General features: G+C 37.8%; 1 protein-coding gene across 1 annotated transcript in view; it reads left to right on the top strand.

The window, feature by feature from the left end:
* Positions 1-26,084, top strand: part of LOC131685319 (leucine-rich repeat-containing protein 15) — a 463,474-nt gene that overhangs the window by 183,228 nt on the left and 254,162 nt on the right. The window lies entirely within an intron of this gene.

Raw genomic sequence — 26,084 nt, 5'->3', positions numbered from 1 at the left:
GCTCTAGCATTGATTCCCAATAGCCCTACGTGTTGTGCCCCATTTCATCCTCAATTGATTTTTGCTCATACCGGAAAACGCAAAAACGAAGTCTGGTCTGGAAATCGAAACATCTTGATACATACATAGTATATTGTTGCACACTAAACCGTATCTCGTTCCGATTGCTACAGTACGGTATGCACCGACGATATGCTGCGCCTACCTGGGAATGCATTCTATTAGAAATGAAATATGGTGGAGATGCACGGTAAAATAAAATTACTTTTCCAGATGAGCCCAGTTTTATCCAGTGATGTCACCTTCGCCACAATTTTTCTTAACTAACCAAACCTAACCAAAATAATTTCGCGATTAAAAAAATCTAAATAGTACGGATCGACCAGCACAAACGAAATTGCACAGAGAATCAACGAATGGGGCCTGAGAGTGGCTATCCATCTTCAATGTGCACGTTTCGAGAGTTCTATACTTTGAAATGCCAATAATGTTAGTGTAGCAAACGTTATTATGGATTCCACGTTTGCCACGGGAAGGAATTACAGAGATACACAAATCTAGATTCACCTTGATAAGTGATATGATCTTTGCATCTCTCAGTAGTGTTGTCATGTGTTTATTGCTCTGGGCAGCCTGCTGCCGAGAATTAGATTTATCTTTAATTAAATTGATTTTGGGATTCTTGGTTTGTAAAAAAAAACATCTTCAGTTCCGGACAGCCGATAGGCGGGAGTGTTTGTTAGGTTTAATTGAATCAAACGGCAGGTGAACGACTTTCTTATTCCTTACCTCTTCGTTCTGGTGAAACACGGGATTCGAAATTCAATACAATGTAGACAAACTTCGTGCCAACACGAACCAATGTTGGCAGCACCCTCTCAATGAAATTTTCTCTACATGAGAACTTTGTCACAAAAAGCCACTTTGCATACATTGTTTTTCCAGAAATGATCTAGACTGTCTTTTGAAAAGGGTCAAACTTTTTTTTTAACATTTTTTTTTCAAATGGCTATAGTCTAAAAATGACAAATCCTGCAAAAAAATGTTTTAATAGTGATTTTCACAAAATTAGTCAAATTTTTAAATAAAAACATTGACAAAATTTTTCGTCGACTTCTACACTAAAAAAAACTATTTTTAAAATTTAAAGTCGATTTACAAAAAAACAGCTTTGATTTGGATGGAGTTTTTGTTCCAAGATAAGTAATTATGTTCCCTACCTACCGTTAAAAATTCAATTTGGGCACTTTCAAGGAAAAAAGTTATTTGAAAAAAAAACTTTTTATTGTCCAAACTGATTTTTTTAGTGTATTTTTATCGAAAACTAAACTAATGAAATGATGCGGATTGTGCACTTTGAGAAATAATGTCGTTGATAAAGCAAAGCGTGGCAAATTCGCGGCGTTCTTTGAGTGTTTGTATGTTAATGGGCATGCAACGTGCTTTAGGGGTCATGCATAAATGACGTAGCATTTTAGGGGGATTTTAGCATTTTTTTTTATTTTAGTGGAAGGATCATATATTGTAAGTAGGGGTTTGCCCGCTACTCAAGTTCTTATTTGCCCGGCGTACCCTTCGTTTCAGGGCGGCCTAGGTGCTTCTACAGAATTTCGGATTTTCGTTTCACAAGAAAAAAAAGTAAAACAAAATAAATTATTAAATTTACCGACTTTTATTCTCCGCTACTCTCTCAACTGCTGCTGCTGCTGGTGATCTGCTACCGCTGGCAGAAAGGCGGGCGGTTTCCTCCGACCGGCCGGGACAACAACGGCCGCGTTCTCCTTTGGTCGTTGGCTGCTCCGGCAGCGGTCCTTGACAATTAGCTAGGGAGGTGAGCTTGGCTCCTTTGTTGGAACCTCCCTAGCGACGTTGGTGACTAATCACCGGATTCACTTGCTCCCCGCAAGGAATCCCAGAAGACACCACAGTGTTCTTCCCAGGTGGAGCCGTTGTCCTACCTGCTTCCCTCTCCTTGGCTGTTGGCTGCAGAGGAGAGCAAGGCTCGTTCGACTTATCCTCTGCAGCGAGAGGGGCGGGTGCGTCGGATCCTTAACGGTTAGCCGGGGAAGCGAAAGCTCCTTGGGAATTAGCTTCCCCCGACGGCGATCCAGCACCACTAAACAATTGAGCACCCGGACCACGGACCGGCACTTTCGACGGAAATCGACCGTCGCACACGCGCACTGAACGTTCGTTACGGTGGCGGGAAACTGTCCCGAAATAAAAACAATAATTTTCTGGACGTCTTTTCGTTGCCGTGATCCGTCACTTTCTTTCTATCTCGATGGCCGCCTTTTTCACTCCACCAACCACCAAAAAACACACCGCCGCATAGCTGTCATTGCCATGGTACAGCATAGTTAGCAATCACTTTTACAGCGAGAGGAGAGCGGAGACCTACCTAAACCCTATGTTACTAATTCACAAACGTAAAACAAAAATTATCTAACCTATCTGTACGAATAAAACCGTTCACAAACGCGAAAATGAACAAAAATTTACAACTAAATGTGAACGGTACCGAACAGCGGTGAGCATAATTTTACGTAAACAATACACTCTACGGAGTGTATACGCAAAAAAGGGTATATTTCCACCCAGTGCAAAATTGTTACCCTGGCGGGTTACAATATGCAAGCTTAGAGCTCACCGGCGACTTAACTTTTTGTCTACTACCGTAGGAGTCAGGATCTTTTGGCTTTAGAAATGCGAATCACCTGAGTCTACGGCGTGTCCGGACAAGCGTAAAGTAATTGTTACGAACTTCTCTTCATGTAAAATTCTAAGCTATCCCCACTATATTTGTCATGAAATGAGCTTGTTTTGTAGGCAATTTGCTGTTTATAAGTCGTCAAACATTTTGTAAGGACATATATTTAAAAGAATTGAAAAACATATGTAATTTTTTTCATCTCCCGGTCGCGTTGCGTTGGGGGGGGGGGGGTTAAAATCGCCAGAAAAAAGCTACGTCATTTGTGTACCGCCCCTTATACGATGGAAGAAGAAATGTCGTTCAGCTTAGTTTACGAAGTGCGTACAAAAAAATTGTTTTTGGACTGATTCGATGTGTTCTTCGTACAGGACAGTGTATGGGTTCCATACTACGCTGCAATATTCCAAAATTGGTCTGACATATGAGTCATTCCACGCGAAATGATCAAGGCACGTGTAATCGACCTTCACGGATTTGAACCAAATTTAGAAGAATTGTTCATCTAGGGTCAATATATAAAAACCCAAATTTTTGTGTCAATCGAATCACCGCTCGGGTCATGGGAGCACCCCCTGTTTTGACAAATTGCCAAAACCCTGGATTTTCTTTTGATCATATCTCCGGTTCTATTTACTCTAGAATCCAACCGAAAGATGGCTTTTGAAGAAAATTATGCAAGGAGTCTAGAAAAATATCATTTTTTGGCGGCAGTGCTGCCAACTATGCGATTTATTCAGTTAAATATTAAAAATTATTTTTTCTCTCAACACAAATATTAAAATTTTGAAAATTCTAATGCCATCGTTTTGCTCAGACATTTTACATAAAAAACATATATAATCTTAATATAATTTGAGCGGATCCTGAGATACACCGTTTTGAAGGGAAAAAATCGACATTTCCCATATAAAATCGCATACGCACAACAATAAAAAAACCAGCTTCAGTATTCTGATTTCACACATAATTTTTCGTTAAGTAAACGAGAAATGATGAAAAACTCCGTTTTTGGTATGTTTTTAGCAGATCAAGGTCGATTTTTATGGCCGTTTGAAGATTTTCTCAGTTTTGGCCAATAAAAATCGATTTTTATATGAGAAAATGCGAGTTTTTCCCTCCAAAACGGTGTATCTCAGGATGCGCGCAAATTATATTGAGATTATAAGTGTTTTTTTATGCAAAAAAAACTTCGCGGAGTTGTTGAAGGCGGCGAGTTTTTTCGCTTGGCAAGAATTTTCCATAAGAGTGGTCTGCTACTGCTTCGTCTGATTTCAGCCCATATTCCTGATAAAATTCGATAAAAATCCGCAGGAGATGGTCGGGTTCGGTCGGTAGTCCTTCGGATGCGAGCGTCATTTTGACGCTGGTTGGTGTCATTCCTTCCACGCAAATAGGGAGTTGGTCCTTCATATATGCCAGGTTTAGGCGCACAATAATCGTTATTTTTGGTTCGCGAAGTCTGGTCTTTAAGAAGCGACCATCGCCATTCGTTGACCGTTCGTTAGCTGAGAAAACTGATAAAAATATCACAAAATTAAATTTCTGCTACATATCTACTGAACAGTATAAGAAAATCGCCAAAACAATATCTGGCACTCAGAAATTCCACAGTTTTGTGCATATTTCTGGTGGCAAAGTAGAGGCGAAAAGGTATTCTAATTCAGAAGATGAACCAGAAATGTTTTCCTTGTATAGAAATAATACAAAATAGCATGCATGAAGTTAGTTTTAATATAACATATATAAAAATAAATAAATAATTATGTGAAATTCAAAACATAATATTGTGGTGAATATTTCTTTCCCCGATCCTTTCTCAGAACTAAACAAGAAAATAAAAAAGTAATAATGGAATATTTTTTTAATAGCATAATAAAATTATACTTAGTTGCTAAATTAAGCAATATCTTCTCACAAACTGAGTTTCATTGGATTCTGAGATGAATTTGACTTTCATTGGTTTAGGTGTCGATAAAAATACACTGAAAAAAAATCAGTTTGGACAAGGAAATGGTTTTTTTTTTTAAATAATTTTTTTCCTTGAAAGTGCCCAACTTGAATTTTTGACGGTAAATCCCTATCTTGGAACAAAATTTTATCCAAATCAAAGATAGGTTTTTTTGTAAATCGACTTTAAATTTTTTAAAACGTGAAAGAGTTGATGAAGATTTTTTTCAATATTTTTATTCAAAAATTGGACTAATTTTGTGAAAATCACCCCTACAACCATTTTTTGTAAAAAAAGTTTGACCCTTTTCAAAAGACAGTCTAGATCATTTTTGGAAAAATAAAGTATGCAAAGTGGCCTTTTGTGACTAAGTTCTCATGTACAGAAAGTTTCATTAAAATATGAGAGGGTGCTGCCAACATTTGTTAGCGAAATTCGTAAAAGAATATAATGATGATTTAATGGACTAAAAGTAAATCAATGAATATGAAAATAAAACATTTGTTATTCGTGTTGAACAAATGAAGACTGCTTAATAATCTGCATTAAAATAAGATCGGAAAAAATAGTTGCATAACCGAGGTAAATCATTTTCGAAGATAGCACTGCTCTCTATAAAAAAAATAAGTGATAAGGGACGAGGACAAAAATAGCTGACTTCCGGGATATGAAATTAGTGAAAAAGAACAATTTTGTCAAATATTTAGCGCAGGTATTGTCTGATGAATATTTTGGAAATCTTTTCTTTTGAACATCATAAAGGCTTTGCAGGAACATATTAATATTGAAACAATACTATTCTCAGATTTAAAATCGCTTTTACATTTGAAGACTGGCTTACGATAATTAGAGAAGGGAGTTAAATGGGAAGCAGTCATTATTCTAGTAGTTGGAATCAGGCCCGAAGAGAGGGGTCGGAATACTATAGAGGTTGGGTGAAAAATTGCGGTATTTATACAATAGCAATTAAAGTAGTAATTGTAATTTCTTTGTCATTGGAGAGGCGTTTCGAGTTCCTCTCATCAGAATCCGGCTCTAACTTAGTGACAGGACAAAGTAGCGCCGGTTTGACGCTAGCTCCAAAAAACGAAAACACTATCTGTTTTTTGTTGTAGATGTTTTAACCTTAGGGTCGCGTCTTTGTGGAGTTAGAGAAATTTATTTTGAAAAAATCTCTAAACCTAAGTGCGGGGTTGGGAATCGAACCCAGGTGAGCTGCGTACAAGACAGTTGATTTACCAACTACGCTATCCCGTGTTTTTCCATATCGTCGCTGTTGTGCTATCTTATGACAAGCGCCATTTAGCACATTTAGCATTTAGCATATTACGAAGATCGGTTTACTATGTTGCGAGTATTTACTATAAATGTAAACAAAAGTCGCACTCACACGTGTCATAGGTGTGTATTGATGACAAAATTTGTATGGCGTGTCATAATCGTGCATGGAAAATTTTCCATACAAAAAAATCATCAATTATTAACTTTTATTCATATCTTTGGCTTCGTTTGGGCTAAAAACAATCAGTGAGATGCATTTTGAAGGAAATGAGTCAGGGAATCTAGAAAAAATAGTTGTTTTTGGTTACAGTGTTGCCAAATATGCAATATTTCCAGTGTAAAACTAAAACTCTATTTTTCTCACACTTCGTGTATTTTTGTTTTGAAAATGATTATGCCATTTTGTTTCTCAGATAGTTTTACACATAAAAACATCTTATGCATCACGATAATTTGGGCTAATCCTCAGGCACAGTCATTTGAAGCAAAAAATTGAAAATTTCTCAGCACGTTTCTCGCTATATCTCAGTAACCAAGCAGAATGTCGAAATTCCGAAAACGCCACTTTGTAGAGATTTTTTCGTCAAGTAATGTGGCATATCTAACTCAGTTTACCCCAAAATGGCGTTTGTCATAAGGTAGCACAACAGCGACGATATGGGTTAAACTTATGTCAATTGAAAATCTTTTTGATTTCATATTCCTAAACAAGAATATTACTGTATCTGCTACTTTCTCGCCTTGCTGACAGCAAAAGCTAGCAATTGTCACTTTGTCTGTACCACAGAAGCAAAATATCGTGCTCTAACCAACTGTATCGAACGTTGACAAAAATGGGTGTCGATTACGAGCAGAAAACGAATGGTCCTAATGCGGTCAAACAATATTACTGTTGGCTTTTCAAAATTACCCTTAAAATTACCTGTTCTAGAGGTAAAATATTACCAAGTGTACAAATGGAGCTGAACATGGCCAATTTCACCATGCTAGACATAACATACTGATTATATTCCAGACCGTAATCAAGCAGAAGCGTATGTTTCGCGAAACAAGATATAACATTGAACGTAGCAACTTCAAGTCAGTACCCCTGTATATACAGGCGATGACAGAAAATCGAGGTTCGAATACACGTATTAGCTCAGCGTACCTCTAATAATGTTGTTCATGTACAATAGACCTCTCCACATTTTGAAAAAGTTTTGAAATATACATGGGTCAGCTCAGATTTTTGTTCTAGGTGTGAATTTAAGAACTTTCACCAAAAATGACTTAATTTGGACATTATTAAGAGGAGTCTCCAATTAAAAATCGTGTTTTTGCTATGTTTTCATATCAAGATCACTTACACTCTGATTTAATAGTCTCTACATGCCCACACATCATCAAAGCTTGTTCCTTAGATATATCTTAACGTGTTTTAACAGGTGAACATACCTCTAATCGCAATAGAGAATTTGTTACCTGGATTTTTATAAAGAAAAGAATATAAAAACCAAGAAAAAATACTACTAATTTTCCATGGTTTTGATATACTTTTGTATATAAAAATCCACCTACCAATTGTTCTATTGCGATTAGAGGTATGTTTACCTGTTAAAATATATTAAGAAATGTCTTACGAACAACCTTTGATTATAATGGGGCATTTAGGGACTATTAAATCAGAGTGTAAGTGATCTTCCTATGGAAACATAGCAAAAACACAATTTTTGATTGGAGACACCTCTAAATCATGTCAAAATTAAGCCATTTTTATTGGGATTTAAACACGTATTATTCAGTTGCAACTTGAATATACCATCAAAAAGGCTGGCTGGGCTTTCAAATCGAGAGGCGTTCAGATTTTTTAGATGAAAGTTTAAAAGAATTCAATTTGGCCAATTGTTGATTCTAACACCCTTTACTCAATAAAAATCAACCTTCGTCCATATTATGTTGTCGGGACACGAACAATTTTCAAAAAATTTCCAACTTTAAATAACTCTTTTCAAAACTTGCCATTTCAAGTAGGCGCAACCTACCTGTCGCTTACCGTACAGAACAGGAACCGCCTGCTCGGGTGCTCATTTTCCGCTCTGTCAGCAGGTTTTTGTCACGCTCTACATCTTATTCACTTTCTTGCTAGTTTGTACTTTTGCAGCTTGGAGAATGTTCCGATTCGTACCTACTAGGGTAAAACGCCCATTTTCACCATACTAAGCAGGGTGCCTCACTAATTCATTAATTTCTCGGCCTACAATCAATGGAATACGAAAAAATTGACATCAACCGCTTTGCTTCGTTGTTAAGAACCAATATAACAACACAAATGCGCTGAAAACAGTGAAATTCTCGTGTTTGAGCGCAACGAAAACTCGAATCGAGTGCTCCCATTGTCGCGCTACCATTTGACTCAATGCGTTGAACAAAAATGGCAGACACTGCTCTAACCAACGGTTTCAAATCGGTAGGGTGATAATAGAAACATGGCGAAAAAGGGCTCAACACCCTACTATTCCAGGCTAAGGTAGAATGGATTTTTTGCATTTTGTAGATGAAATCCACTACCGCACCGGTCTCGGTTGGTACTACCGTGTGGACTCGATTTTAGAACAAGTCGGGGAAGTCGCGAGTGAAGTCATGTCTGGTCAAGTTCGAAAGCATTTTTTGCCTTTCTGTTGTAGAAAGGTTAAACAATTGCTCCATTAATCGGCAGTGTGTTTTATTTTTGACAATTTATTCATTCGTCACAAGTTCTTCAAATATTATTGATTACCATAACTCTTATATTTGTTTGAACCTTTGCAAAGTTGCTTAGGTTATGAAATACACTACATATTTTTATCCCAAGTATGAGTTCCTAAAATTTACAACATTAGAGTTATATTGGCTTAGTAATCATGCGGAATCTTTGTGATCTTTGCCAGAATACGAGAAGCTGGGGTTCTAGGGCATTTTGTCATGCATATCAAATTTCATAATTTCGTCATGAATTGTTGTTCGTTAATCAATTTGTACTAAATGTGCCATATTGAAACGAAAAAAATGCTCAGAAAGAAAATGGCGAATTTCAGGAGCATTAGTTTTCTATACATTTAGTCACGAAGTGTACCTTGAAATTGCGTTTTTTTACTTGAGAAGGTAAAGTTTAGATAATATACTGCTACTGTTTTATATACCCGGAGAGTAGGGGAGAGTGGGTACGCTTGATCCCACTTTTGTTTTTTACTCATAACTTTTCAATGAAATAAAAATTTCAATTGCAAAATTTGCCATCTTGTAGACAATTCAAATTGTAAGAGCTGTGAATATTGTGTAAATCGAAAAACTATGTCCTGCCAGTAATATGAACAGTTTTGAAAATCATGCCAAAACGAGGTTTTTGTAAAAACGTGTGGTAACTTGATCCCCCGCCTACTAGGGCTAAAGAAACAAAGCCCACTAAGACCTATAGATACGAAAGTTCAGCTAACCACCTATCCTGACAAATTAAATAATAAGACTACCTTTTTAGATGCACGACAAGCTTTAACCACACTAGAAAGTCAAGACAAGTATTTGCGGTAAATCAATACTGTTTAACTGGCTTTTTCAACCTTCAATTACTTATACCATCATTTGTTCACGGAAAAAAACATTATAGATCATTAATTAGTTCCAGGTACGTTATGAAAATGATGTTTTTCTAATTCTATACATTTCGGAAGTGTTTGAGAGAACTAATGATAGGGATCAAGAATACCCATTGTTACAGGAATCAAAGGTATCTGTTGTATGATCTGAACATAATTTAATTTTTTTGCATGTATGGTGAAACTTTTTATTCGAAAAACGTGTTTTTTCTAGGCAACTGCCCTTAGAAAGTAATCATACTTGAAAATATTCATAAATAATTAGTTCGACGATCTCATACAACCGTTAAAAAAATTTGTGAAAAGATCTTCGAGATGGATTTAAACACATATTTTCTAAAATATTATACAACTTTTCCAAACCAAATGTAATACATCAGATTTGTTTTTTAAACATCATCAACGACCAAATACTTCATTTTCTTTTCATATTGTGATAACTTTATGCGTATAGATTAGCAGATATGGCCAGGGAATCAAATATCCCCAAGGATCAAGTGTCCTCACTCTCCCCTACCGTTTGTGTGCAGATAAACACAAACGCCCGTTTCTAACCGTCCATCGGTCGGTCGGTCGAACGGTCAGTCGGTAGGTCCGACCGAACACAAACCGACAGCAGAACCGCAAATTAATCGATTCGAGTAGCCTTGACAGGCACTAAATAGACGGTATCGAATGGTAGGGCATCATCCTCCTGATTCGATTGTGATTGTGATAAAGCCGATAGACGAGATTGCAGCAGCATACTTTATCGGATCAGACCTTCTCGGCAGACTAGCCCGGGTGCAGCAAGAGGGACTAGCCATATCAGCCCCTACAATATTAATTGAATATCTACTGTAGGCAGTAGGGGCTGAAGATGTTGAAGTTAGTTAGAAAGATGAGGAGAGAGCCGAATCGATTTCGTGACTAAATTTGATAACTTAATTCGAGCAGGACTGATCTGGTGATAATAATTTAGGGCGTTTGTCTCTTAAGACAGTCATCGTGTGCTAAACTTCATGATTGGATCAGGAAGGATTCTTCATGTCACTAGCCTGTATATTAGTACTCTACGCTAAGATTGTGAAGTGTGTCGAAACAAAAGGTCAAGTCTCACATCTGGCTGTATTTGTCAGCCTTATTCTGCATAGGAAACTGATTAATTTTAGTTCGAACAAATCCGAGTCCCATTTTATTTTGCTGTCGTTATGTAAATCACATTTGTTAGAAAAGGCGATCCTTCGTAAAGTGATTGTCTCGATATGATTAGATACCGATTAGCATTCAAATGGCAAGTTGCTTTTGATTAGCTTCGTAATCAGGACAGCAAGGAATCTCTTTAGTACTAATGAGCCAACCAAAATTTCGTGACTCCTTTCAACAATTTCATTTGTTTCTTTTGTTTAATTTATTTACAGATCTTCAACTAACTAATCATCTTTAAAAAAAATTACCATTAATCATACCGTAATCGCAGAGAATTTAAACTACTTCTCCGGAAAATTTCAGTTACAAAGTCACTTTCCACTTAAACTTCTCGCAAAGCTTGCACCGTTCAGTTGGTAAATGCCAGCATATTTTTTTGTTGCCACTAGCCACTGCCCCGCGGTACAAATTGGCGTATAAACAATGGTGCCGGGCGTCGGGCCAAAAATGGTTTTTCCTATCTGGCTGGCTGCGTGGCCCAGCCCCGGCACTGGCGCAAAGCGTCACGAATAATTATTTATCAGCAAACTTTTCTCACAATTTTAACCGTGGCATTTCTTTGGTCTACTTTCTCCTACCCTCTCCTTCTTTGTGCCGATGCCGACTAATGTCACAATGGATTTTTTTTTTCATCGAAAGAACCAAACAAGGAACAGATTCCGGCAAGCGGCTCTTCTACATACGTGCTAATGTTTCCCAGAGCGTACACCGAGATTCCACCGTCGTCAGGGGAAGCATAATTTTTACGTTTTGTGTTGAATTCGTTTTTTTTGCTGCTCTTCTTTTCGGCAAAACCTTTTTTCGAGTTCTGCGTTGACGGGATGCCAAAAACTTTTGCCCAGTGGCTCGAGCTGAGTGCAAAAGTGTTCCAATTTGTGTAATTACATTTGGACACCCGTACCCGTACCGAGCTTGTTTTCGTTGTAAACAGATGATACCTACTTTCAAATTTTGGTCTTACCAGAGCGGTAGCAAACAAAACCCTGGGGTGCTACTTCCCGTTCCAGAAGTTGGCCTGCTACTTAGACGAACCGAACAGGCGATTTATGGCGTACTGATCTATGGCAGGTTTAGTAGGATAAATTCACCGAAATTGAAGACCTACGCTGGTTGGTACTAAAACATAGGACGACTGATTTGTGAGATCAGTGCGTTAGCCTGGTAGTACCAGACCAACTAAAGGAGCGTCAAAATTGGTCCTTGATTGCGAATTTATTTTTCATTCTGATTTGAAAAATGATAATTGGTTAGATTGGATCCAGTCATTCGACTTGATTAGGAAAATCATAGTTGACCGTCGTTCGGGGATAAAATGTCCTGGAAATTGAATTGTAGCATTGAAAAGATTGTACTCCGTACTTGTAAGTTAATAGTTGTTATTGTTCATTCGTTCATTGATATGGATAAACCAGACTTGATAATAAAGATCTGTGGCGGACCTGCTATAGTACTGCTTCTTGTTATTGACAAGAAATCAATTATTAAATCAATAAACTAATGGGGAAAGAGTATCTTGAAAAAATGCATCAATTTTGCGTTTTCTGACAATATTATTCTTTTGTCGTGTTGAGTGCTAAACTATTGAAAAGCATATTAATATCATAATTAAAAACCAAAAACTAAACATGTTACTGTCACTGAAAATACCATCCCGCTTCGTGAACAGTAACACCGATTTGGTAAATAATTACGAATTGCATGTGCAAATCGGAAAACACTGCGGGGGCGGATAGTCGTTAGCACAGAGAGCTATCAACGAACACTTCAACCCAAGTCCAGGACCGACCCCGTTCATCGGTGATAACGTACTTCGCAAATAAATAAAAGGGTTCTGTCTGCTCTTCTACGCACAGCCAAATTAAGGAAGGAAAAAAACCAAGTCGGACATTGCTCCCTGCTGATGTATTCAAGCTAGCTAGAGGGAGGCTATTACAATAGGAAGAGGAGTTGACTGGCAGCCGGAAGTTTATGGTTCTGATGTCCTCAGGGGGAAAAGATACGACGAGCGTGGGAGCTTGCCTTTGTGCTTGCGTCCGTCGTCGCCGGTCGGTGTTTAGTTTCGAAAACGGTAAAGTTGTGACAGTTGAAAGTGTACCGGAAGCATCAATGGTGTGTGCGATATTATTTGTCCGTTTTTTGTTATTTGTGTTTCTTTAACTATGAAAGCCAAAGAGGAGACAGAGTGGAAACAGGACATTTGTTACATATTTCTGTGTTGTAAACAACTTGAGACAGGGGTTGGGGCAGTCATTCTTTTTGTTCATTTTTATTTGACGTGTTGATGAAAATATTGACAATTGTTTTTTTTTCTCTTTTTTCTCTTGCAGGTACATGTAACAGCCAGCCTTTGAGGCGTAACAATTATTAAAAATGTGAGTTAACGAATAGTATTTTTTTCAGTGAGGTGTTGGGTGGTGGCATGCGCGCTAGTGAAACCAACCCACAGTGGTCGGAAACCTCAAAAACGTGAACTTAATTCATTAGAGGCCAAACCATCGTATATATTCGGGTGTCTTTAGACGAATTGTTCGTAAGGATATTCCCCATATTCTGATAAAAATTAAAATTAGGCATAGCTTACTATAGTCGAACTAAGAAAATTCACTTTTTATGCTGACGAGGTAGAAAGTAGGTGTCTTCGACAAAGTTTTAGAAATGCTCGCAATGAAGAATTTTGTTGAACAACTTGAACTTGTAGGACTAAAGGTTATCAATTCATAAAGCGTTTTCTATGGAAACCCCCTTAAATATAGTTTTTTTTTTCAAATATAACTTTTTCCATTGTGATTTATCGTGCCAATGATGTTTCAGACAAATATGGCGGCATTTAAATCACATAATATTGTTTGAGACTGTATGTAAAAATACTCATTTGTTTCGAAGTTATTAAAGATTTAAACATTTTTTTACGCCAACGCCAACAACATGTCACAATTTGTCGAACCCCCCCCCCCCCCCCAAGCGTTTCGTTATTTATGAATAATCCCTTACAAACGAATATCACGTTGGTCTATTTGGAAACAAAACATAATAACCAGCAGAGCAATCATTTAAAATTAGTTTACCGTTGAAATTGTTTTTGAGTATTATTGCAGGATTGGTGATTTGCGTTAAAGTCATCGATTACGAAAAATTTCGACCGATTTCCCGTAGGACACAATGGCTATATGCACCCTCAAAAAGTTGACACGAGACGCGAGTTAAACAAGCATTCCTATTTTAAATTTAAAATGAAAGCAGCAAAAAACTTCAATCATGGAGGTAAAGCTTCAAACACGGAGGTAGAATTTGACATTGCGGTCATCAATTGAAACATCGATTGTTGCAAAAAATTCGTTCCGTAATGCTGGAGCCATGTTACCTGCCACTGAAGCATAAGATGACGCACCATTGTAAGATAGCGTGTCGAAGATAGAAGAGTTTAGGTAGAGAAGTTGTATTTCTATTTTCAAGCGGATTTATACGTTTAAACATTTTTTCTTAAAGTGTACCTGAATAAGTGGATAAATTTTTAATTTATTGCTTTTGTTACTTGGTACGAGAATTTATATTTTTTTCTCGAGTAGGACATGCCCAGAAATTGGATTTATGATTTCCGCGACAATTTGCGCATTTGAAACTTCCTGAGCTCTCTTTCAGCAGACTAGCCTACTTTGTGTGTGAATTATTACCACAGATCATATATTTGAAACCAAATGACAATTTTTGGTTTGGAATCTTGGTTTTACTAATAATTTCAATTTTTTAACTTGCAGTATAAATGAATTAAATAAAGCTCCTAAGTAATTTCAGAGTGAGCTGGCGTGTTAGTGCCGCTAGCATTTTTCTTCAGAAGGCTTGCGGCCGTCGTCCAAATTTGTTCTTGCGGCATCCCTTTCAAGACAGCTGGAATGGTTTATCTGTCTTCAAATCATGTGAATAAAATTTATATAACTTCTCCGTGTAACTTGACTTTCTCCTCTTCGACCAATCTGAAAAGAAGCTTTCACATCCGAAATGAACGTCAAAAGCTTATTCGAAAGGCTCGGAGACCATCACTGTAATCGGCGGAGGAGATCTGTGTTTCTTCTCATTGGCATTATGCACAATGCGGAGAAATAATTCTGCTTCATATTCGGATAAAACATCGATGAGTTGCTGAAATCAGTTGAATTTCCGGGTGGAGAAGTTGCCCTTTTTCGTTTTTTCTTGATATTTAGCACACGTCTTTTCCTGGAGCACCCAGACATGTTGGAAGAATCAAATATTTCTTTATGTTTTAAACATGTTTTAGTCTTGAAAAAGATTGATTGAATAGAAATAATAGGCTGCTCAATAAAAATAAGAAAGATTTCTATACCTTTCTGTAAGTAAAGTAAAGAGCGTCATTTTTTTCTCTCCAAGAAAATTGCTCTCTGGACTCCCTAGAAATCGGTGGCATGTTTCTTTTCGCTCGGGTGCTGTCAGTTCAATCGAAGATGGCGTCGAAACAGCAAGTACTACGGGAGCGTGTTGTACGGTTTTACGAAGTGCGTGGTCATCGTGGAAAAAAAAGTTTACGGTAGACCCCTTTCGAGACAAAGACGTGCCCGTGAGTACAGTTTACCGGATCCTGGCATCCCTGAGCGTGGAGCGGAAGGCTGGTAGCGGCCGTCCGGCGAAGATAATGACGAAGAAGAAGAAAAAGAAAGCGATCGTGAAATTGCAGTGCCGGTGGATGACAAAGAACCACCGCGGGACGTCGTTCGTGCCGGACGAGGAAAGTTACTTCCCGCTCTCGAAGATCCACATTCCAGGAAATGACAGGTACTATTCCAGCGACAAATCGGCCACGTCCCCCGATGTGAAATATAAGCTAAGGCATAAATTTGAAAAAAAAAAGTTATGCTCTACAACGTCGCCATATCGGACAGTGATTTAAAAGCCGTGATTCAAGCCGAGCGGTCTAGCCATCAATCAACATATGTACCAGGAGGAGTGTTCTTCTTCTGCCGTTCTTGAAGGAACATCATGCGGATGGGAGGTACGTCTTCTGGCCGAATGAAAGAATTTAATGAATAAACATTATGTTTTTAATAAAAATACTGAATTCATTGAAATTTTTATTTTTTTGTTGTTTAACTGCATGACTGAAAAAATCCTCATTTTTTTGAACACCCGTTAGTCTTGAGAAAGACTGATTGTCGAAAAAAGGTAGTCTTGAGAAAGAATGTTGCCGTTGTTTTTTTTTTTTCATTTTACGTGGTGAGGAACGAGCTTCTCGAATCGAGTTTTGCGCGGTGACGGTGGCGTAGCCAGAAATTCGGTTTGGTGGGGGGTTTTGGTGAAATCTGAGGATTTTTCGAAAATGCTGACATTTAATGTAACTTTGATAAAATAGTATATAAACTAAAATAAATTAATATAGAACAGCTTTCGCACCTCCACAGATAACATTCTTTTTTGCTATGTTTTTGAAATTTTAGAGTGGAATAAATGCTCGAAAAGTCTGTTTGCGGTCAAAAAGACATAATTCCGACACCGTCATCTTAGGAGGTTCAAAAATCGCGAAGAAGTTTTTCAACATAAATCTGCGCGTATTCTGATATAATATAGTGATTAATCCTCCTAAAAGTAATTATGGAGAAAAAAGTGAAAAACTTCGTTACTTTATCAAAGTTGTAGTCAGCGAACAACTTTGTTGCAGGTATGGATGCTACATGTATGCAGCATATCGAGCTATAAACGATCAAGTTTTCTTTAAATAACTAATATTTTAAGCTTCAGAAACTTATGCCTTGAACAAAATGTGAATATTATTATTTATGTGAGATTTTTCATACAAAATAATTTATTTTCAAGATATTCTTTCAAAATTAGCCCACCATATTTCGATACCCTGAAGGCACGCAGCATTCATGTCTTCAAGAAATTTATTTGAAATAACACTCTCGAAAATTTTAGTGAAGACTTTTTGTCACAAACTAATTTCATTTGAAGTGTAAATTCTTCATAATTTACTTCTAGGAGAATTATGTTCTAGTTTGCAAAATTTTTCATAGATGCTATACCTCCAAGGTTGCCGGTTTTGAAATGGTGTGATCTTGACCTTAAATAATAGTTATCGAACCTTTATTTTAGTCATTCATATCAGTGATAATACAATAAAAATCAAATTCTCATAAATATCGATCCTGACCTTCTAGAGACAAACGGAAAGCACCATTTGTCATAATTTGTCATTAATTTTTCGTTTCAACTCACCTTGATCTCAACTTCACCAAAAAACATTATCAGAAAATGTTAAAATTTATTAAACTTTTCGGTAAGCTGTTCTATGTTTCATAGGCATTCAGCCTATTCCAACTTTGCTTCCCATAAATTCATATTTCGGTACATCTCTTCAAAGCTCTAGGTTGTTTGGAAATCTTAGGGTAATGATTATCAGTTACCGAAGTCCGGGATGAGTTTCTATTGGAGTCTTCCCATGCAGGTGTTTTAAAAGATATTTATACAATTTGGCAACTATGCACAGTGGGACCAATCTATAAATGGTGGGACAAAACCTATTTGAGGCCTTAGATGTCATCTTAGAGCCAGCATTTCTTCGTAGGATATGTTCACAATATTATTATGTAACTTTTAAAATAGAATATATTTTAGGTGGACTAAAGTAGAGTACCCGAGCGAAAAAAATCAAAAAAAAAAAATTTAGAGGGTCGATGTCTTCGACAAAGTTGTAGAATATTATGTTTTGAATAACTTCTTCAGAGATACCACAGACATCAAACCTCATTCATGAGGCAAAATTGTTTTTTTAAATATGACCTAAAAATCAGTTTTTCGACTTTTCCATGCTAAAAATCTTAATTGATTAATTTAATATGTTCTACAAACTTGCAGATATCACTAAAATACAACGTAAACAATATTTTGGCTTCTTAAACTATTTTTCAAATAAATATGCTCCATTTTTATAAAAAAAATATATTTCTGTGCACTTTTGTGAACAAGTTAAATTTCCAAAGAACGATTTCGGCTCAAAAAATAAATCGTGCTATTCCACGACATCAGTTAGAAGATCCCATTCCCAAAATTGTCCGAAAGTCCCCATAATGCTTAAAAGAATCAATACATTGAGAATTGATCAGACAATTATTATTGTGATATTCAATCCAATTAATTTCGTTTGGAGGGGGTTTTAACTCCCAAAAACCCCGCTTGGCTACGCCACTGGACGGTGATAATGTTGATTTCGCTTAACTTTCGCTCTACTCTATGAATCAATATCGTTTGGAGCATCCCAATCCTTATTGTATACCAAACGTGTGATAAAAGTCCCGATATATTCGATTGGAGGTACTTTTTCGACTCAGGTGGAATTTTTCATCCATTAAGGCGAAAGGTTACAGGATCGGCTGCGGCGCTTTCTCGAATTTTTAAAACTTTTACGTAAAAGATATCAACAATCCCTCTCGTGTAAAGTTGCGCAAGGAATTAAGCTATTTTTTGGCCTAACTAAAATTTTAAAATTTTGATGATTACTCACGGCTAGCATTTTCTAGTTCGAACCAAAATATCTCAGATATTTTATTCAAAAGTACCCCATATTATTGCATAAGATTGTAGCTTGCTTTGTGTAGAATTTTTCTTTCGCTTACATTACATAGCTACGATGCTTCGTTTTTGAGTTATTCATATTTTAGTAAAGTTGATGAAATACCCATATTTGCAGCCGCATTTTTACCAAATGCCGTATGTCCATTCTGACTTCAGTGAAAATGAATACAAAGCGCACGCGCATGCAAGATGTCGGTTTTGTGCCAGACCGGACTAAGCGATATTACATTGATACAGAGAAAAACGTGTACAAAGATTGAATCTTTGCATTCTTTACGGTATTATCCGCAACGGATTCATTTCATAATTCATGCTAATGATAATATTTTTCAAATCTGGCGCAAATTAAATGTAGCTGAAGAAGAAATTTTTGATTCAATCCTATCATTTTCTCTTCTTTTGAGATTTTGCTACTTAGTCCGGTCTGACTTTACACCGATCATACAGCACAATGGTGAAACAGGTAAGAAATCACAAATGTCGGTTAGCCGCATGCTACCGCATGGTTGCAGCCACGTGTTTCCCCATTGATGATTTCTATAGTCTGACTGTTGGTTTGAATATTTCATTCTTTCCGATATGTTATTATAGTTACTAAACTGCCTGGGCTTTCAATAATAAGGGATGCCGTTGAGGTGGAGCTTCCATACTGCATTGTCCGTAGCTTTTCGCAAGTTCTTGAGAGGTGAAAATTTGGTTACCCTCCCACTAATGAAGAATAAATAGACGATAAACTGCTTGCCGGGGAAATGAACGCACAATTCAAATGTTTATATTTACCAGGCTGCTGATGTCAGCTTGTGAGAATTATAGGTGTTTTTCCGTAAATGTTTGGGAGCAAAATTCTTCATTATATGTTTGAATGAAGAACTTTTCTCCCAAACCTTTACACAAAATCACATTTTGGAAAGCATACTTAAGCATAGTATGCATATGTATTGTTAGTCGATTGTTCGATCTAGTAAAAGCTTCTGCTAAATCGAGAGAGATTTTGAAAATGGCTGTAGTTTTTAAATGTCCGTGTTTGTTTTTTGTAGATATACGTTTCCCTACGTTCTTATTGCTGGCTAGAACCTTACGAATAGAAATTCGTTCAGTTTACTCTTCATATAAAATAATGAGGGAGTAGTACACATGTCCCGTCTATAACAAAGGTGATAAGCTGGATTGTTGCAAGTACCAGTCAATCACATTGCTGAATGCCACCTACAAAGTGTTCACCGCTGCCCATAGAGAAAAATGGGGAATTCAGAGCAGGTTTTACTGGAGCATGCATCACAACAAACGAAATATTTTCGATTCGACTAGTCTTTCAAAAATGTTGCAATTATAGACTAGTCTTTCAAAAATGTTGCATTTATAGATTTCAAAGCCCCATATGATACAATCGATTGAGATCACCTATGGGATCTAATACACGAATGTGGGTTTCTAGCTAAACCGACATATTTGATCAAATCGACTATGGATCGAGTGATGTGTTACGTCCGAGTATCGGGGACACTATCAAGTTCTTTTGAAACTCAGGAAGGACTATCTAATGTTTAATATTTTCGGGAAAAATGCGGTAATAAATGGTAATAAATATGTACACGAGAGCAAGAGGTTCGAAGGAAGAAACATGACACCTTATGCTCATATGCTCTGTTCTAAACCAAGAGGCGTGATATAGGATCATGTCAATCATCATTTCAACACTCTAATAACCAGACCTCGAAAGCGAAATTTCCATCTCGTTACATCTTAGCAGTTTAGAAAAGATTGCAAACTACTATTTTTTTGGGCTATCTAGACTACTGTATTACTACTACTGCATTTAGATGCGACCAAAGTTGAATTTTCTACGACTAAAAAGTCAGTGCAAGTACTACAAAACACTGAAAATTACAATTATGTGGAAGAATTTAAATCTATCGTGAATAACCATGAATGATATAACCTTAAATTATTTGTATGTGAGCGAAACATTTCTAGAAGACCGTTGATAGTTTCTCATGTAAGGAACAAAAATATCTTCACAATACAATACAGAAAATTTATCTTCACTGGATTTATTATGAAATTAGTATGTATATGAGTGAGACATTTCTAGACTATTGCTGATAGTTTTAACTCAATGAGCTATTATATCTTCATATATAGTTCAGAAAATTTTCTTAGTTTCAATTCAGATTTGTTATTTGGCCGAGTCTCATATACAAATCGACTGTGTGTGTTTTTTTGTTTTTTTTTTGTTTTTGGAGGATAGCAAAAAACTTCCAAAAAAGCCCTGAGGCTGCAGGAAAAAATATATTAAACTGTAACGTCTCAGGGAGCTGGTTTGTGTTGCCACCCGACTCGCCAAAAACCACTACTCTTGCCCAAAACCTGAATCCTCCCCGGCACTACCTTACAGCATTACTTCGGGGAGGGGGTTTTTATGAGTATAACACTCACTCTAATTCCACTACTTAGCAGTTAGTTCCTTCAGTAGGGTTACAGCACTACTCCTCGATGGTGGTGTGTTCTTCACCATCAACACAGACTGGCAATTTCTACATGGTAGTCGGAAAGCTAGCAGTGGGTCGAAACTTTATGCTCTTCCCCTACGAAGACAATCTGGGCGGCAAACATCAGAGTGTCTAATTTACCAAGCCCTTCGGCTCCCTTGTGCCACTCTGCACCGAAACTTTCTTCTCGCACCATTCAGCGCCACTTACTCGTTCAGCTCCCGACTTGTTCGCAAACTACTCGGTCCAGTCCCCAACGATGGATCTGGCCTACTCCGAAGGAGAATTCCTAGGCGAGACAGGTTCTCCCGATACCGAGCGGTAGATTTCTCCCGATGCCGATGTTCGTTTCCGTGAGTCAATTAGCTCCCCGCTTTGTTCCGATCTACTCGATGTAGCCCCAGCGATAGACCTAGCCTACTCTACGGACCAGCCAGTAGGTGCTAAGGTCCATCCAGCGATTCCGGGTGGAGCGTAGCTTCCGGTTCACTGGCGCCCCAATGATCCATTGCTAGCTATTCGACGCGGTCTGATCCCCGGCTGTGCATCTACCCTACTCACGAGCTATCCGGTAGGGTGTTAAGGTCGGTCCGGCGATTCCGGTTAAGTCTGACGTCCGTATCACTGGCGCCCAGATGACTCGAACCCGGTTCTACGTTGCGTACTACTCAACTGGTCGTAACCACTCTATTGACAGCGTCCCGGGTATGTTCGTCGTGGCACATCTCTTCAACGATACTGTGAACTATCACACCCTACGAAAACTTCTCCGAATCTAGACCACGTGTTCCTGTGTCTTTGCACGTTTACACACTCCGGGCAAATGAGTGCCGAAGCATGTCCAAACCGGTGCAAGTACTTCCGGAAGCATCCGTGCCCATACAAAATTTGCATCAAATGTAAGTTCACATCTCCATGTTTCCTATGCACCCAAGCTGTCACATTTGGGATTAGTCCTCAGCCATGCATTTTCGGGATCATGCCGGCGATAACGCATACTACCTCCGACGATATTGTTCTGTAACCACTCGCGACTCGTACGGGCATCAGCCGGAATGTCCTGTTCAGTTTTTCACGGCTCCGTTTGGTTTGCAGCGCAGCACCCCAGGGAACCCCATATCGAAGTATCGATGACGAAATGGTAGATAGCAGACGTCTCATACTGCTTCTCGGACAGCCGACGTTTGGCGTGATTCTCTCTATTGCTTTTGTTGCCCTCGCCGAATTTTCGCAAGCGTAGTCGACGTGGTTGTTGAAACTCAACCAGTCGACGGTTATCACTCCAAATTGCTACAGTGCACCGTGGTCCCAAAGAGATTGCATCAAAACTGTTGACTATAGTAATGTGGTGTTTTTGAGAAAGTTTCTTGGAATGGAACTCCCCTTCTTTATGTCTTATCGAATTGATGATTAATCCCCCTAGTAGTGAGTTACGAAATTTATTTTCTTCAATAATTCAGATAGATAACCACTTACTTCAGCAAACTAGTGGAGACACTCATTGAAAACATTTTACCTGAAGACTTGAACTCTCTAGCTTTTATGCTTTTTGAGATATAGGGGATTATTTGTGAAAGGCCCCGTAAAAGCAGTTTTTAAATCATAAGTTTTCTTCTAGATTTTTTCCACTATATAAATGTTCCAGAACATTTTTTAAACTGTTAAACTGCATTACTTTGCCAAAGACAGAAACTTGATATCGCTAGTATGTGTGGAGATATTCACGTTTCTTGATTGAAAATAGCTCTTTTTCCAATGCGGATAACTTTTAAGCGGGCAACAACGAGCAAACCACTTGATAAACAAATTAAAGTGCAAGAAAAGCACAACCAATGCTGGAAAAACCAGATATTCCCAAGGCGGCCCTTTATGGAAATACTAGAGTTGAAGTTTGTCTCATTCCATTACATTACATTATATTACAATTAGTTCAATTACATTACTATATATTACTATTAGCTCTGAAATGAAAGGTTAAAGTCGCAATAATTAGCCTTTCTTACTTTTGTTGGCACGTCATAAGTAAATCGAAAGTTACAGCTGTTTAACAAGTTAACGTCTGACATTAGAAACTGACAATTCCGTTGCGCCTACTTCATAACAATGGCGCAAGTGCAACAAAATGGTAAATAGGGGAACATGCATTTGATGACGGAATGAGACAAACTTTAACTCGAGTATTTCCATAGAGGGCCGCCTTGGGGAGATCTGATTTTTCCAATATTTGTTGTGTTTTTCTTGCACTTTAATTTGTTTACCGAGTGGTTTGCCCGTTTAAAAGTTATCGGTATTGGAAAAAGAGCTATTTTCAATCACGAAACGTTAATATCTCCACACATGCTAGCGATATCAAGTTTCCGTTTTTGGCAAGGTAATGCAGTTTAACAGCCTAAACAATGTTCTAGAACATTTATATAGTGGAAAAAATCTAGAAGAAAGCTTATGATGAAAAAACTGCTTTTAAGGGGCCTTTCACAAATATTCCCCTATATTTCAAAAAGCATAAAAGCTAGAGAGTTTGAGTCTTCAGGTAAAATGTTTGCAGTGAGTTCTCCACTAGTTTACTGAAGTAAGTGTTTGTCTATCTGGATTATTGCAGAAAATAAATTTCGTAACTCACTACTAGGGAGATTAATCATCAATACGATAAGACAGAAAGAAGGGGAGTTTTTTCTCGAAGACACCACATTGCTAAAGTCAACAGTTTTGATGCAATCTAAAAAAACCCTTTTTTGCTCTTTGGGGCCACTGTGCAGTGCACGCTTCGATACAATCACGTGCCCTCAACGGTGATCTGCATCCGCTGTACCGCTTTGCAGTTGCTGACCAACAACTTGTGGTGAGCTATTTGCAGCTTGATCCCGTTCATCCAGCTCTCGATTGTGTCTATTGTCTCCCTCACCGACAACTCCACTTCTTCAAGTATCTCACCCATCACCGTTAGTTACATGTCGTCCGCGAAATCTAAGATTTTCACTTTCCTGGGCAGCCGTAGAATTATGACCCCATCGTACATCCCGTCCCAAAGAGTTGGACCAAGAATGGAGCCTTGAGGAACGCCCACTGTGACTCGCATTGACTTCTGCACTTCGCTAGTCTCTCATAGCAGCTCTCTGCTATAGAAGTAACTCTTCAGGATCTGGCGTAGATAGTCGGAAACCCTCATTCTGTGCAGCGCTGCAGCGATGGCTTCCCAGCTGGCGCTGGTAAATGCATTCTTAACATCTATCGTGATTACAGCAATCTCGTCTTCACTTCTGTTTAGATACCTTCTCAGAACTCTTGAGCACTGTCTGAATGGCATACACTCTCAATGCTCCTTGCCGCAATCCGAGCTGCATCTTGGACAGTCCGCGCTATCTATCTTTCGCCAGGAGTGTGATATTTTTCGTTGAAATGGTTCAAATTCAATGGACTGAACATCGCCTAGCGTTTAGCATTAAACGTTGACTGGTGTATTGATTCAATGTTGTAAGAAAAATAGCCATCGTTTTTACTTAATTTAGGGTACGAAAATGTAAAACACGAGTCATTATTCGAAGTGATGAATTTACTATTCGCAAAGTGTTTACAGCGGAGTGTATGGTAGCAAATTGGTATTTTTGCCTTTCTCATATAAAGAAAGGCTATGCAATCACTGTAAAAATCGACTTTTTAACCGAGGCCCGGAGGGCCGAGTGTCATACACCATTCGATTCAGTTCGTCGAGATCGGCAAATGTCTGTGTGTGTATGTATGTGTGTGTGTCATTTAAACTCACACAATTTTCTCAGAGATGGCTGAACCGATTTTCGCAAACTTAGTTTCATCTGAAAGGTATAACGCTCCCATAAGCTGCTATTGAATTTTTAGTTGATCCGACTTCCGGTTCCGGAGTTACGGGTTGAAGAGTGCGGTCACACAGCAAATTCCCATATAAACTGGTACCACCATGATGTTCAAATGATGTAAAACATATTAAAATTGATGTAACATTACTCTAGTTTGCGGGTCTGGATCACTAATGATCAATCAAAGCAGCTTTGACCACATTGGCCACCTATGACGGTTCATGACGCCCCCGGGGAACCCGCCAAGTTCCTAAGCTAATATCACACCCATTCCCCAACCAGGCCCGTAGCCAGGATTTTGTTTCGGGAGGGGCTTAAAAATTATTGCATAAATGTATTAATTCTGATGACTTGAAACAATCACTGGAAACTGAACGTAATTATGAAAAGTTCTTAATGAAAACAATTCCAAAAATAAGACAATAGACACTAAAAACTCTAATAATATGTTGCCTGTTACAAGAAAGGCTATAGTGCATCGACGAATTAAATTTGATTATTTTTGATTTACAAGTTAGAAATTTCTCTAGTTACAAAAATGAATAGTCAAGAGCTCAAAGTATTAAGGGCTGCTTGAAAATGCTACGCTGCATGCTACGCTGCTTGAAAATGCTACACATTCGATACACCTTTACAATTTGTAGAAGACGCTAAATTGGAATGAGTAGAAAAATATCCAAAAACCCGTCTCATGAAACTTTACACGCATTTGCTAATCAGAAGAACGAAACCAAAGTCAAGGTTGTCCCCATGAATAGGAATATATCAGTGTGAAATCAAAGTTTACCGTTGCAAAGAATGTCCGAACAAAGTGAATGTCGAAATTTGCCTCAAATCTTCTGATAAGGCAGGCGATTTGTAGATGCAGAAAATAGGTTCAACTCCTATTTTCATGATCAGGTTTCTTTCTACTATTACTAGCTCTTTGACTTCATCCGAAGTTTGCGTTAACTCGACTTTATGAAATTTTCAATTTAAATGATACTGATCATGTCGTAATCAAAACAATCCTGAAAAAAACACATGTTTTTTTTCATTTGACTCTCATAGGTAATGGGTTAAAGACTATCTTCGACAACATTATCAGGCAACTCAGAATAACTATCTTTTTATCTATTTAAGTTGATTCTTTTTAGGTACTTTTTATATCATTGTACTTATGAATTAAAAATATCGTAGACTGATTTTCCTAGATCCCTAAAACTATAGTAAAAGTCAAAATGTAAAGTGAGTGCAAAAACTACTGATTTCACTACAAAGCAAGAATGCCTTAGCTCTATTGACTTTTGACAATCTTGCAAAACCGTTGTAACTTGAGAAGATTACCTAGATTAAGTAAATATTATATTTGAACATTTTGGTTTTATTTATTTATTTGAAGGTTTTATTTCGGAATTCATGGGGTTTTGGACAATGTCAAATATATATTTCAATGATTTAATC

Source organism: Topomyia yanbarensis, chromosome 2 (assembly GCF_030247195.1).
Source record: "Topomyia yanbarensis strain Yona2022 chromosome 2, ASM3024719v1, whole genome shotgun sequence".
NCBI lineage: Eukaryota > Metazoa > Arthropoda > Insecta > Diptera > Culicidae > Topomyia > Topomyia yanbarensis.
Note: the sequence above shows the minus strand (reverse complement) of the source record. Positions and strands in the feature narration are given on the sequence as shown.